Source organism: Acanthaster planci, linkage group LG21 (genome assembly GCF_054643075.1).
Source record: "Acanthaster planci isolate LZ-2023a linkage group LG21, COTS_SCS, whole genome shotgun sequence".
Classification (NCBI taxonomy): Eukaryota; Metazoa; Echinodermata; class Asteroidea; order Valvatida; family Acanthasteridae; genus Acanthaster; species Acanthaster planci.
In genome coordinates, this window is record NC_141797.1 from 8,895,255 (window position 1) to 8,910,499 (window position 15,245).

Genomic DNA, 15,245 nt, shown 5'->3' on the forward strand with positions numbered 1-15,245 from the left:
AGTGTGTAACTTTGGGTTCCCGTTGCACTCCTTGAAACCTGCACAAATACGCGCCCGCTGAAAACAGTGCAAAATCAGACTGAAATAGCGCCGCCTGTGGACTCTCGGGAAGAGTTTGACCTCCGTTTTTTCACTGGAAATTCAAGATTACGGCCACCAGTGCACTTTTCGTTTCAAGTTTATAGGGGTTAGCCACACGATTTTTTATTCGCCTTTCCCCAAAGATACCCCCAAAATAGTTGTAAAACTATTCGCTCAGCTCTGAATGTAGCTGCCCGCCTCTATCCAACATTTGCCCGCAGGTTGGCGGGGGCTTTTTGTGAAAGAAAGACCCCGGACCAGAATGATCTATGATCCCTCCTGATTATGACATGTCTTTGTAAAACCACCACTGCGAGATCACAAAATATTGATGAACTCGTGCGTAGAAATCTAACAATTGGGTGGAATGCACCCTCAGGGCGCTGAGCCAGTAGGATTTTCCCCAGAATAACCCCCCAAGCTCATTCATTCCACAGTGCATGAGAATTCCATGGTCCATTTTTAAAAACTGTAAAAGCCATGTTGTCCCCTGGACCGTAACTAGGTGATGCAGGGGTGCATCCGCACTTCCCACGCTCCTAAAAGGTCCGCCGGGCAAGAAAAGATTTTGAGCTGTAGTGGGACCGTGCGCGCAAAAAATGCCGCGTGCTTCGGCACTTTTCTCCTTGGTCAGTCCCCTCATCGGGAATTAACTTGTAACTCCCCTAAAACAATTGGTACGACAGCAAAAAAGCAAAAGAGCTATGCTTGGTCCCCTTCGTTGAGGATTCACAAAGGTGTGAAAGGCGTCGACGTCGCTGTAGAACACCCCCCCCCGTCAAGGGAATAGTTCCCATGTTCCAGAGAGTCAATCAATGCATTTGATCTAAATCATGCATTAATAAACCGGGGTCCATGCTCCCACACATATGGCATCTTTTATTAAAAAGGGACGATTTTTTTTATGTACGTCACTCCTGTTCTCCCCCGGGGCTTGCGAGAGCCCAAAGTAGCCCCCCCCCCAGAGTCATTTTTAAAAATTCTGCCCGATCAATTTTCATCATTTGAACATTTTCCGAATGTGCTCATAATGGATAATCGAACCATTGGAGTTCTGCATTTACATATCACTGTAACATTAACCAAATCTGACCGGAATTAATTACTGTACATTTTTGGCGCAGTTTGAAATGATATTTTTGCGTATTTCGACGGAAAATTATTACGTTGACAGTGGTCGGCAATCAACTGGTGATTTTTTCAGCCAATCAGAAACTAGCGCGCCCTCTTGTGTCTATCGCATGGGGGGAGTCGACCAGAGGGGCACCACTGTATCATAGAAGAGCCAGGCGGGGTCGATTTGATTGACACGGCCGCGTTCTTTTGAGTGTGCGCAGTGGTCATAAAACGTACGGATATCATCCGGGACGTACGTACGCGGGTTACAGCGGTTGGACTTAAATTGCCTGCCAAACTGCCCGAACTTTCCTCTGGAATTGCCATCATCCCGGTGAGTGTCTTTCTAATATCATGTCTTTAACAGATAATGGAGGACATATTGTGGAATCTTCTCAAGTAGTGATATTATTGGCGGATTTCCTTTGACGAGAAAATGAGATATTTCAAAAGGTGTAACGGCAGTGCGATGTTTTGCGATCATGGCGATGGGCATGATTGAGTGGCTACTTTTAACGGCCATTTTTCCACGGTGAAAATACAAGTTTGCCAGCCCTGTTTACTTAGAATTTTCCCCGTTAAATTTGATATTTGAACATTAGGTATAGATTTCGTGGTTGTTTCGGCTCTTCTTGCATGAGATTAGAAATAAGTGTGTCAAAGCAACAGTTCTTGAATGATTCTTTTCGTCTGCTTGAATGAAAGTTGGTACGCAAAGCCAAAAAAAGAAACTGCTGCGCCTTCGAGTCGTTTTTTCTGGCTGTCTTTCCTCACTATAAAACAGCATGAATTATATGAAATGACCGATGATTTCTCAGTGTCCTTCCTGATGATTTGTAAAAGTTGTTTCATGTTATTGTAATTTTTTAAGATGTCTTTAATGCCCATCCCACTTTTGCTTGTCATTTGTGAGTGATGTCGCATTCAAGCTTGGGTCGGCTGGTCGGTCGGTCAGGTGGTTTTGTGAATGATTTGGGGGGGCCGGCTGTGCACATTGTTTAGCGGTGAGTCAAAGTGTTTGAATGCCTGATGTCACAGGTTGCATTGGAGCGTTTGATTTGTGCTTAGGGCAAGGTTAATTATTTCCCTCATAGCAGTGACTAATGAAAATAGTATCTTTTTTAATTGGGAATTCTTGTCTTGTGCAAACGTTTATTTTCTGGGGAAGAGTTCTATATACGGACGCTGGTAACTACTCCCTACAGTGGCCTATTAGCCGTCAGAAAGCAAAAACATGTCCAGAAAAGTTCCATTTAGGAGGGAAAAAAACAAGTCGTTTCCTTAGACCAGTCTCATAGGGTTTGTGCACGGGGTGTCAAGTGGCGTCCATATATGGAATTCTTTCCATTTTCAGTCCAGCTATGCTGATACAAATTTGCAGTTTGCCACAAAGTTGTATTTCATAAGGTATATTGTTTCTAAAAATGTGGAGTGACGTATGCACAAGGGACCTTGCATTTCATGATTTTTTTTTGAGTTGATCAGAATTTTTTAATATCGGAGAAATGGACATCACAGGGATGGTCCGGGGGGGGACTTTTTCCCACTGTGAAAAAAATTCTGCCAACACCCATGATTGGTAACAAATTTTCCAAGGAGTTACAAACTACGTGTATGGGGAATTCCAGTCACACAAACAAAAAATTACTAGCCAAATAATTGTGTTATTTCCCTTGGGTGATCCTTGAGGTCACATTCTTGAAAACTACAAAAAAGGTTCCTATAACCACCCATTTTTAATAATCCATTGACCACTTGACATGATTCAGAAAATTTTCAAAATGATATTTTAGTTCCTGAAATGTATCAGTTACTGTTTACCTTTGAAGTCTGTTGATATGAATATCCTTGTTTCCACTTCTGCATTTTGCCCGCTTAGTTTCTGACTCTTTGCTCACTTGATACTTGCGATATTGTAATTGACAGCTGAGAGGAAGTTATTGAGCAATTCAGGAAATCTGTGGTGTATTCATTCCAGGAAACTTCCCATGACGACTGAGTGGGGGAAAGCCTATATGTACAATGTATACGGGTACATGTACTTTGAAACGGGGCTAAAACTTGGATTTCTTTTGGAAAGAGTTCCTCATACGGACATTTTACCCTGGGGATGGATTATCAGCCACCAGAAATCGAAAACATTTCCTAAAAAGTCAAATTTAGCAGGGAAAATATTGAAGCCGAATTTCTGCAGACCGGTCACACAGGGTGTCAAGTGAAGCCCATGTGTGGAAAGCTTTCCTTTTTGGAAAATGCTTTTGTTCTGCATGTCAAGGGAATTTTGTTGTTTGGTGTCAAATTACATGTACGTACATGTACATGTAACAGTGGACCGAGGTTAACTCATAGTTTACCTGATGATATGCAAATTCTAATCTTAGGAAAAATTTTGGACAGGCAGTTTTTGCTTGCAGCAAATTCACAATCCCCAATTTTTTTGGGTACACGCACGTGTACATGTGCATAAATTGTTTTGCACCTGTGACTGAAATCTTCGCATTTCCTTCCAAAACACTGGTAATAAAAAGTGGGTTCCCGGGGCTATATCATCTCTGACTTTTTAAAATTACATTTGGAGTGAACATGTACAGGTACATGTAGTTTTCAAACTTTGCAGGGAAAGGACGGCAGCTATTACAATCCCAGATCAAGCCCAGGGAATATCATTTTGAAATTACTGTCTGAGAAATACTTGTTCCCGTAAATCCATATTGCTCGCTGTCGCACACAGAAGTAACCTGATTTATACAAAGTGAAACAATTTAGAGGATATCATGCTTTGGTTTTATTGGAATTTCTGTCACAGACGTTTGGCGGTGAAGAGAAATTCTGCTGTTTAAAAATTTGTTAATATGTGTTTTTTGTCTTTGGATGAAATGAACTGTTTGCCGACAATTGTGGCAACCTGAAACTGCCACCCGATCCGGCATCGATAGCTCCCAGATTGTCGGCATGGGACAGTGACGCATGTCTGATGAGAAGCCCAGACCAGGAAATTAAAAACCATAATCAGAAAAGAATGGATGAGGATTCTCCCTCAAACTCATTACCCTTAAAATTGGTTTTAAATTTAAGGAAAGCAGGTGGATTAATAGGTTAGTCAGTTTGCCTCCGTCCCGATCGGATAAGGTGTGTGCAGTCCTAGCTATATACAGGTAGTATTTCTGTGCATTATTGCAGCCATGGCGTTGCATATGTGTACTTTTGTAAGTGTTCCTTCTTCTGCATTATTCATAATGATGAGGTCATGTTTTGTCATTTTCCACTGTGTTTAACACCCAAGGCCAGACAATAATGCACAGTGGAAGAGTGATTGTGGTTTTGCCAGCAGAGGCAGCTCAGTGAGTTCATCCGTCCTCTGCATAGTACCAATAATAATGTGTGTACTGTTGTAGGTTTGCTTTTTACATGTAGCCCCTGCTCGTTGAAAGGATGGATGGATCAAACCTGCATGTATAAATTTGCTCATGACATCTGTACAGTGCTTTAACCCTATCAGTCCCGAATGCTACAAAGTACTACTTAGTAGTAAAATGTAGCCCTGTCGCTTGTAAGAGGACATGACATTATTATTCTCTGAAGCCATAAAATACAATCGAGAAGACAATGTACCATACAGTGCTGTGGCACTATGAATGCATGGTTTCATTGTTCTCTGTACGAGTAAAAACAGAATAAACCTAGCCAGAAGTAGTAATTTGTAGCGCTAGGTCCTTCAGGCTGAGAGTGTTACTTAGTATTATGTAGTACTGGGTGTTCTTAGCCCAACAATGCCCGGTACTGTTAGGGTTAACTAACGCAGCTTGTACCGTATGCTGTTCCCCTAGGTCCCTGGAGTGTAACAGCGTATGTAAAATTATATTGAAATTGGAGGTTTGAGGACTGTGTGTGTATCCCGCAGCTGCATGTGCACAATTGGATGTTTCGAAGGCTTCAACGACACATTTGTAGGGTACATGTATTCTAAAATGGCACAATTTTTATTATTTGTTATACATGTACATGTAGTTGAGGTTGTCATTTGTTGGACATTTGCTGGTACTGTACATTGTAGGGCCAACTACGTGTAAAAAAATGAGTCTTGGAGATTATGTTTATTTTTTTAATGATTCACGTTTTGTGCTCGACACAAATGCAAATATACAAAGCAGTGGCTTTGACAATGTTTGATATTGTGACTGCGACAAAAGTGAAACAAGTTCTGTCTGTCAGTGGAATGCCCCAGTGCACGTAAACATTCTCTCCGGAACTTGAATGGATCCCGATGGTGTGAATCCACAGGATAGTCTCACCAACACCATGTGCATCGATAAGCATTGACCCGAGCCTTAATCCCTCCGGGAGGAAGAAAAAATCTTCAATGGTCCTTTCCCGACACTCGCTTGCCCCAGAAAAGTTTGGGTCTAAGTGATTGAAATAGCGCACCTGTGACCCATCTGCCCGGAGGGACATCACAGCGTTGCTGTTAAACGAAAGATTTTCATGTGTAAAAAGGACATTTGGCAGTAGTTGTAATTAACCTGTAATATTATAAATTGGATGGGGCAGACGCATTTTACACACTCTTGTGTGTGCAAGGATAAACAAATTTCCAGTAAATGTTAAAGGTAACATCTCGGTGCCAGGGTGTGTTTGCTGTTTTTGTGGTCAGCGTCTTGTACCTGTACTCATCTGCATATGCCTACATGCTGCGCAGTAGCTGATTGGCCGAAGTCTGGCGTACATGTAGGCCTACATTGTAATCTGGATTGAATATTAAAATATTGTGTCAGTAATATTGACTAAGCACACACGATTGTGTCAACATTAATTATTAACTGTAACACACGCTGTGGTAAACCCATGCTTTGTGATGTTTGTGAGGGGCTCTTAAAAGTACAAACAAGGGTCATTGCTGACTTGAATTTAAAAAAAACAACTACTGACTGAAGTTTGTTAATCGTTGAAATGAGGTTATTTTGTGGTGACATGTATGTAAATTCTTGTGTGTGATTTTTCTTTGGAAGAAATCAGTGCATGGTTAAAAAGAAACCCAATATATACTGCGTGTGTGATGTGGTTAGAAATGGTGAAACGGAATCCCGTGTGTGACAGCCGAGTGAAGGAACAATTGCTTTTTCAGATGTTGGAAATCAGACCTTCTGCTTTGAGAAATGGCTGCTTTGGTACATTAACATGCATCTGTGTATGTAGTTCAAGGTTTGTACATTTTTACACCTGTACATCGGTTGGGCTAAACAGGTGAAATGTTACACAACTTGTTGGGGTAACTAGTTTTCATTTTCAACCCTGGTACATTCAGAACGGTGCCTACACCGTGACAGTACATTGTACCAAAAAAAAAAGTGACCCTCATTCTATGAACCAGTTTAGCACAGGTTCCCCCCGTCCCCTCCCGTTTCCCCTTCGTTTCCCCTTCGTTTCCCCTTCATGCACCCGTACGTGTATCGTCCACAGTTGTGGCTTACCAAGTTGAAAGTACAATGTGCCTGAACAAAAGGAACAGTTGTATTCAGATTTGAAATTGTTCACTGGTGGAATGATTCAGTGCGGTGTCTGGCCCTGGGGGAGGGGGGATTTGGCCTTGGGACAACAATAACAGCAGTTCAGGAACAATTTGCAAGCAAGCCCTTGTGGTACAGTAGCAACAGGTGAGCTGCGGTCTGCAGATTTTTTTTTTTTTCCAGTGGTGGTCACTGGCAGATAAAACCCACACTTTTAAAGGGCTGTACAGCGCATGTACCAGTGTTTGTGCAAACGTACACGTACTTGCATTAAAAGTAGGGATACACACAGTTCATAATGGGAAAGAACAAATCAACAAAATATCGTACGGTAGTTTGTTAATTTAGTTAAAAATAAAGCGGGGTTCACCACTTCCCAGGTTGTATCGTGTTATCGGGGTGTGATCCCTGGCTACGTGGTGTTTCAGGTCTAATGGCTTCTGGCTTGTGCCCCCTGAACAGAGATATTGACAAATGGGAAGAGCCACCAACGTAGGGCTGGATAGCTCGGTAGAGCACTGGTACGGTATTCCAGAGGTTGCAGGTTCATATCCCACTCCTGTCAAGTTCTTTGTTTGTCCTTAAAATCATTTAAGCTACACTTAAGAAACTGGAAGTGTGGCTTGGAACCCAGACTAGTCAGGCTCCAGTGCATTTAACAAATTACATTGAATCGTAATACATTTAGGAAACGCATGTCAAAATGGCTTCCCCCCAACAAGCTCTATTACAGATCACCAGACATGGACATCTTACCTGAAAAAAGTATTCTAAACGCAGAGAAATCAAAAGCAGAAAAGTAGGAATCCCGTAAGAATGAATGATTTCAATGTTTTATTCATAAAACTGGAGTTTTTGGATTTGAGGTCTCAGTTCAAATTGTGATCAGTTGAGGTGAAACGCCACAGCATCTGGTTTCTATTATTTCTGGACCTTAAATTAATTTTCATCCAAACAATTCCCACGTGTTCGCTGGCCGTCGTCATATATCAGGGTTGTCAAAACATTGCCATATGGCTGGCACATTATTGAGAAATCGCCAGGTTTGTTAAGACCTCAGTTTGGGCTTGTAAGACTGGGCACTTGTTTATTTCCTTTGAAACTTTGGATGTCAATTTCAAAACGTGACGTAGGCATCTTTGCAAACCTTCAGGTCAAAAAAGAAAGGGGGATTCTTTTGGGAATGATTGACTTTTGCAGGGACTGAATTTTGGTCTTAACAAAAAATGCCACATATACAATTATACATGTAGGACAATTTTCCCTGGCAGTTTGAAGTGTTGCTGGAATTGCCATGGGGGGTGGAGTCTAGGCCGTAATACCCAGTATTACAAACAAGGGGGGGGTTTGGAAACAGCATCAGTGGCGCATCTGCATTTTGAATGCTGTGAGTTGCATGTCCATACCTGTATCTGTTCCTGCTATGGACCGTTTTCATCACCATCGCAGATTCCAGTCGAGTTCAGCGGTGAAATTTGTCAGGATTTCTCCCGATTTCAGAATTTTTTTTTTTTTTCAGTTTTTTTTTTACCTGATTTCAGGATGGTTCAAGAATTGCTTTTCAACTCCGGAAAACCTGAAGTTTTACCATCAAGATGTTTTTACGAATAAAAATTGATACAGAACACAAGAAAGGGGTACGGTACCAGGTACAGGAATTTCTAGGGGTGCCTTCAGGCAAATGTATACATGGACCCCACACTGCTGCCCAGCCCTCTGAACTTCTAGTGATTTTTTTTCTTTTGTTTACGTTTAATTTTCCTGCATTCCCTCCCATGAGAGTTGCGCTTGTAAGAATGTTAAGATGCGTTATTGACTGTTGGACCACAGGTTACATATACTGTACGTGTACTGCGTATGTGTGCACCAGCATCTTTATTGGACTCTGAATGCCCCATGGGGTGCATTTTTTTCCTTAACGGACAGCAAGCGACCAGGACTGCACTCTGTACTCGACGCTATGGCCGCAGACATTATTTTTGTCTGATGCGGCCGATGCCATGCAACATCGCAGTGTTTGTTGCCCGGTCTTTGTTGTGTACAAAAAGGCGCCTTTGCCCCTTGGCATCTCTTATCACGGTGCTTTTTTGTGAACTGCCAGAGCTGTCGATGCTGTGGATAGCAACAGTGTGAATGGTACTCCATATGATTATAATAATTATTTGTTATGATTATACATGTAAATTTAAGCATTACTGCCAATGACACCAAGGATTCCTCAACTGAGCGCCCTAGGCACTGTAGCGTGCAAGCCTGAAAAAACCTATAGAGCAGAGACGACGAGAAGCAATCACAGTTTTAGAGGCAGGGGGAAAACCCTGAGAGGAATATTCCAGATGAAAACCCCTGGAATCAGGTGGGAACTAAAAACCCAATCCACCTGTGGGAGCAGGGAATCGAACCCGGGCCGCAGTGGGTAAAGGAGAGGAAAGAACCCCCCCCACACCAACGCGACTCCCAGTGATGACAGAAAGGAATGGGGTTGGTGCCACACAAGACTGCATTGTTTAATATCTATTCATTTGTCAACATGTACAATGTAAAGTTTTTCGTCAAGGCATGATCACTGAGACCGAGATTCCCCTTGCACTTTAAAAGTCATTTGCCAGCATCTTCTGGCACTTCCTTTGTAGTAAAGCTGCCGGCGCTAATTGATTGACAGATGACGGGGTTGTCCTGAATTACCCAAACAACAAAACACCTTTGTTTGTTTTATGGCCTGGGATCTCTTACCATTCCAGCCTCAGAGACAACACATGACCCTGTCCTACATTTCTGGACACATTTTCCCCTTGATAAGCCCAGGGACTCACATGTAGTCAGCCATGAGCTTGTTTTTTGTTTGTAAGACAATCCATCATGATACCAGCACGTTGACATTTTGGCCAGCACTGATGTGACAGACGTGGAAAGAGTAACACTTGTGTAAGATCACAGAGGGTTACATAAACAGGTTGATGAGACCTAACAGATCTTGGTCACGGTTCATTAAATGCTAGTATATTCTAGGTGCGTGTACCGGTATCTATTAGGCATTACAGAGGTTTTACAAACTACTATGTATTGCGAAGTGTATGGTGAACACTGCACATTTGGACTTCAGTTTGTGTAGTACTTACAGGTGCATGTACATATGTACATGTACATGTACATGCAGGTGTTTACACTGTATAATGAATTTACCATGTACTGTACATGTACACAAGGCAGACTTGGTTGACATGTGTTTGGCTTGGGTGAGTTAACATGTACATGTAACATGTGCCTTTGGAGAAGGCAACAACAGTGTTGTTATTCTTGGAGGTACAGTCGAATCTCGTTAGTAAGAGCAGTGTTCACACAAAATTCTGCTTATTTAACAAGGAAAGCTTAGGTCCCAGTCCTTTATTTTTTTCATTTGTTTTTCATTTTTTTCATTCCTGATAATGCATGGTTGCTTCCTGCTATAACAAGGTAATTTGCCAAGTCCGAAGGACCTCTTATTAACAAGGTGTAATGGTATTTACAGGCCTACATAACAGTATTAGTGGAGACTGTGGATTAACATCAGTACATCACCCATCTTAAGACCTTTTGAAATCCACCAGGACGATTCAGGACAGCCTGCATCACTTTGAGCACCACCACACTGTACAATGGCCTTCACAAATGACACCCATCAAATATGAAATGTCAATGTACATTGACCAGTAGTGGATAAAGGAGGAATTGGGGAAGGTTCCCGTCGTTGATTGTGGATACACATGCTTAAAAAATAACCCAGAACTATTAATTTAGACATCACGTCAGTGATCTCAACCCTCGCTTTTAGCTAGGCTTCGGAAGACAAGTCGCCGAGCGAAGACATTGAGCACGCTGTTGTTGCGTTTTGAACTGATGTTCTTCTAGCCAAGTTATTCTGGGCCGTGTTTATTGACGGAGACGAAAAAGTAATGTTTCACTGCGTTTAATGAGCGCGGGCGTCTGACCTGATTATGACAGCCTCGACATCCAAGTGACCCTCCAAAAGGGAAAGAAGGAAAAGTGACGGGGCACGGCCAGCGGGATGCCAGAGCATAGCGGTAATGTCAGCAAACCTTCCCTCCCCCCCTCCCCCCTCCGGTCGGCACGTCTCTCGTAAACAAAATCGACATTCGTCACATTTTTGGGCTCCTGAGGATCAGTTTATGGGACAAATGTTCGGTACTTAGACGGCAAATGCTGAGGCCTTTGTGAGGTGCAGAGCACAGACTGAGACCAGGAGTTGTGTTTTTGAGGGAAACCTGCCATTGTGCGGGCCTGGTCCGCGAAAATAACAGTGGCGCACTTTGAAACAGTTGGACCAAAATCAAATTGTAATGTTGATTTTGCACTCTGCATTATTTGTACGGGCATTCCTTTCATAGTTTTTCATTGTTTGTGTTCTAACTAGTCAAGATCTGTTTCCTAAAATATCACCGCTGCATAGAAAAGTGGGAAATTCCAGACCGTTGTCTCATACAAGTACGCGCTGATTATCAAGATTACATGCATGTGTTGGGATTGCTTTATTTTGTACGAATTTGCATATTGAGTGAATAGTATCAAGGGGAAAGGGTTGTTTCTGAATATTATCAAACTTAATACAGCAGACGTGCTGGAATGTGCATTCCTAGAATAGTTCTCTGTCACGGGTCGATTGCAATTGCCAGTACAGTGCCAAGTCACTGGAACTATTGATAGAGAAAAAAAACACATGCGTCACAAGCAGAACTCTGGAACCAGATAGGGTCATACCAATACAAACAGCATGCCACACTGCGGTGTGCGAACAATGGGGTGTGCATCGTTTTTTTGGCCAGACTTCACCGGTGCCCCGCTTTTGTTTACCAAGGCCTTTTCATTCACGTATGGCTGCGTGTGTGTATGTACTGTAGGTCGTAGCCTGCGGGGTTGGAGAATTGTTCCATTGTGTCATCGTGATGATATGGATGGGAGAAAACAGAGGGAGCCGTTTGTGTTGACAATAACGTGCAAGGATGTTCCGCTGTCTGGGGGTCCGATAGTGGTCCGGTGACCCGGCCCTATTTGGCTATTCACAAATCACGCAGCATTCATTGATGACACTTCCAAGTCAAAGACCTGCAGTGTGATGTCATTTTTACAGAAAGTTTTGGTATCCTTCAGACTATTTTCAAAATCTGAAATCCAGCCCTTTTATGTTTATGTTTGGCATTGTTTGTCATTTCACGTACATGTACATGTAGACAGTACATATGTACATGTACTGTACATGTACATTATGTCAAAAAATTGTAACTCCTCTAATTTCAGACCTGTTATTTAGATTGCCACTTGTAAGTTCACGAGTATGTACATGTACGTGTCCATGTTGCTCTCCTAGGAATATATGAAAAACAAGTTTATGCATCTACATGTATATAGGTATTAAAGGAACATAGTCCGTTTTTGAATTATTCATGAGTGACTGCTGTGGCTCTCATGCATTATTTATGAGCCAGGGCCAGTGGGGACAGACTGGCGCTCCAAGGTGTCAGAAATGCAGGCCTTTGGAGTCCCACGGGAGTCACTCTCAGCTGTGAAAAGTGTACACACCTTGTACTGTGGCAGTCATTGTTGCATTATGCAGCATATGTCACACCTCGATCCATCTGATCATTTACTCATTGCTGCAGTCCCCAGCCCCCCTGGGGGGTACTAAGTGCTGTCGGATGGCATTTGGGGCACCCAGGGGAGTCTAGGCACAAGATCAGATTTGTCTGAGGCTTGTACATTGAACAGTGGTTTAGTTTTTTTTAGGAAATTCAGATGCTGGGAATAGATTGTGTAGGTTGTTGTTTGTACAGGTTTAAGTAGAGATGATTACAAGTAGGAGATATCCCAAGGAGAAGTGTGCATGTAGTATTTGCACATTGGACATGTACAGGATGATGATGTGTACATGGATGTTGGCCCATTCAAAATCTGCGCAGGCCTTTCCATGATAACAGTGAGGCAATGCGGTATTCCAAAAAGAAGCCCGTCCAAGGTCATTCGGGAACAGCATGCGCATGAGGCCGCCCCGGTCCCATCAGCACGGCCATACACCGACTCGCGCACGTGCTTCATTCACAAATACACACCGGACAGACTTGAGTCCAGACTTGAATTGTTTGCAGTCTCTGCATTCATGAATTCTTCATACATATGAACACTACCGGTACATGTACATAAGTGATGTGCGATCGCATTGTAAGAACAGCATGTGCGGCAATTTCCATGCTGTGGGAGTGTCTCCAGCTTCCTAGACAGACACATTTTACGGAGGGCGTTCTTTCCGGAGGCAAAAGAAGGATCCAGTGACATCACCTGTCGGCCGCATAATTCCTGGCCCGAATCATTTATTAAAAGGCGGGGGGGAGGATCATTGTCAGAGATCTTACATGTGCATGTACATTTTTGTTAACTTAGAGCAGGGACGACCCACTGAAATTTACAGGACATGGAAGGGTTGTCAATTTGGCGAGCAAAACCCCCTGTGGAGAGGTGTCCCCACGGGAGGGTTCTAATTTCAGAGGGAGTGAAAAATAGCCTTCACAGCATGTACATATGAACATGTATGCACTATGCATGCATATTTGTGTTTTAGAGAGTGACATCAACTACATGTACATGTATTTTAGACATTAACAGTTAAAAAATTCTCAAATGGTCTGTAGTCTGCGTGACCTTGGATCACATGACCCACTCCAACCGTTGGCCTATCTTATTGCTGGGTTTATTTAATATATGGCGATTGTTTACTTGATGTCTTTTATCTCCAAATTCCAAACCCATCAGCGATAATATATACATGTACCTGTACATGTACTTGTGTTCTGTCCAAGGAGCAGATGTTAACTCTGTAATATACTCTTTACATAAACCAAAGTCTTCTGGTGTTGAAATGACCACGCCGTTCAAAGTTTAGAAAGCCTTCGAAAAAGAAACCCTGTGAGTGGGAACGCAATCTGTTACTGTATCCTGTGACTGAAATTCACGCTGATGATCTTGGCCTTCATTATAGTTTGGTGGAATAAATATTCACGCACAAGAAATAAGAAAGTTTCCTTGAAGCAAAATCCGTTCCATGCGGTGCCAAACATAAACCAGCCAGTGGCTCATATTGATGTTACGAAGCCCCAGCATTTTGTCTGATACAAGGTGTCATTTCCCCCCCCCCTGGTTGTTTGTGGCCCCACAAACATCCAACCTCGGCTTTGCCCCCAGGGGCCGGGGAATTAATTTACAAAACCAACAGGGAATGTCAGTGACCCATGTGTTGCGGACAGCGGGCCCACTTGTGCGGAAGTTGAGAGGCCACTCCGGTTTTTTTTTTTATATATTCACGCCGATGTTTGGCAAAGCATTGTGAAAAGATTCGTCATAGAGAAACTTTCCACTTTGCATCTTTCCCACAGTCCCATCCGTGTGAATTGCCACCCGAACGGAAGTCAAACTGCAAGCTTCCATTTCTTATTTTCTAAACTTATACATTTTCCAATGGCATCATAAAACAATGACAGTTCAGGTTCAGTGTTAGGTGACAGGCAGTTGCTGTACCATTGGATTGGATTTATTTGATACTACCTCACAGCAAAAATACAGTCACCAATCAATCAATGCTATGAAGAAGAATTGTACAATGTACACAAAAAATTAGGTAATACCAGGGATAGCCCATGAAAGTTTTGCAACTTATTTTCAATGGGGTCCCTATTATTGCGCTAAAGCAATAATACCAAGGGTTAAGGCCAGCTACATGCACCATGCACATTTTTCACATGGTGAAATGTATATGTACATTCTTTGCAAGGGTTACGTCCAGATACATGTACATGCACCATGCACATTTTTAACACGGTGAAATGTACATTAAATCTTTCCACATGCAGATGCACCCAGTCGTTGCCTTTTGTGGATATACTCGTAGTAGCAGCCTTATATAAAAGCCGGGACGCCCCAAATCTGCAGACCGACGCCGAGCCTCACCCCATGCGTCTGGGACCGAGTGCTTGACAGGTAAGTCACCGGTCTCCCCTGCCGTCCGGACAGGGATCGGGTTTTTGTATCCCGCACTGAATGGAGGATTCTCAAGCTGTGGGGAGTGGATGGATACACGATGAACAAGGAGCATGCCCTGCAGATTGAAGGCTAGTGGGGCAAGTGGACTGTGCCAATGGTGGAATATTTGTGGTCAGGTGAATTTGGGAAGGAGTGGGCCTCTTTTTTTTTTTTTTTTTTTTTCAAATTCGATTTGGTCGGTGACTTTAGCTTCCGGCACTGTCTTCGTGATGTGGAAGCCACGATGGAGACTCTGGCTCTGTGTGAGTTCACTAGAACAAGAGTATAATATACATGTAGGCCTGTACCGTGTTTGGAAACTGTGTGGGTGTTCCTTTTTGTGTCAAGCATTTGTGCTGTCTTGCTTCAGAGCTGTGGCGAAATTTCTTGGCTGGGGCTTAAATTAAAGTTACACACGACTCTATGGGCGACCACTTCCCACTAAATGCAAATTGGGACATTGCCTTACCCGATGTGTTTAGG

General features: G+C 42.9%; 1 protein-coding gene across 13 annotated transcripts in view; it reads left to right on the plus strand.

Annotated features, from left to right (window-relative positions):
- The first annotated feature begins 1,391 nt into the window (after positions 1-1,391).
- Positions 1,392-15,245, plus strand: part of LOC110981225 (catenin delta-1-like) — a 64,778-nt gene continuing 50,924 nt past the window's right edge. For 12 of the 13 annotated variants that reach the window (XM_022238608.2, XM_022238612.2, XM_022238611.2 and 9 more), the window contains exons 1-2: positions 1,392-1,531; positions 14,594-14,720. The gene's annotated coding sequence lies outside the window, so the exon portion shown is untranslated. The remainder of the gene's footprint in view (positions 1,532-14,593; positions 14,721-15,245) is intronic. The other variant, XM_022238609.2, reaches the window with a different exon arrangement.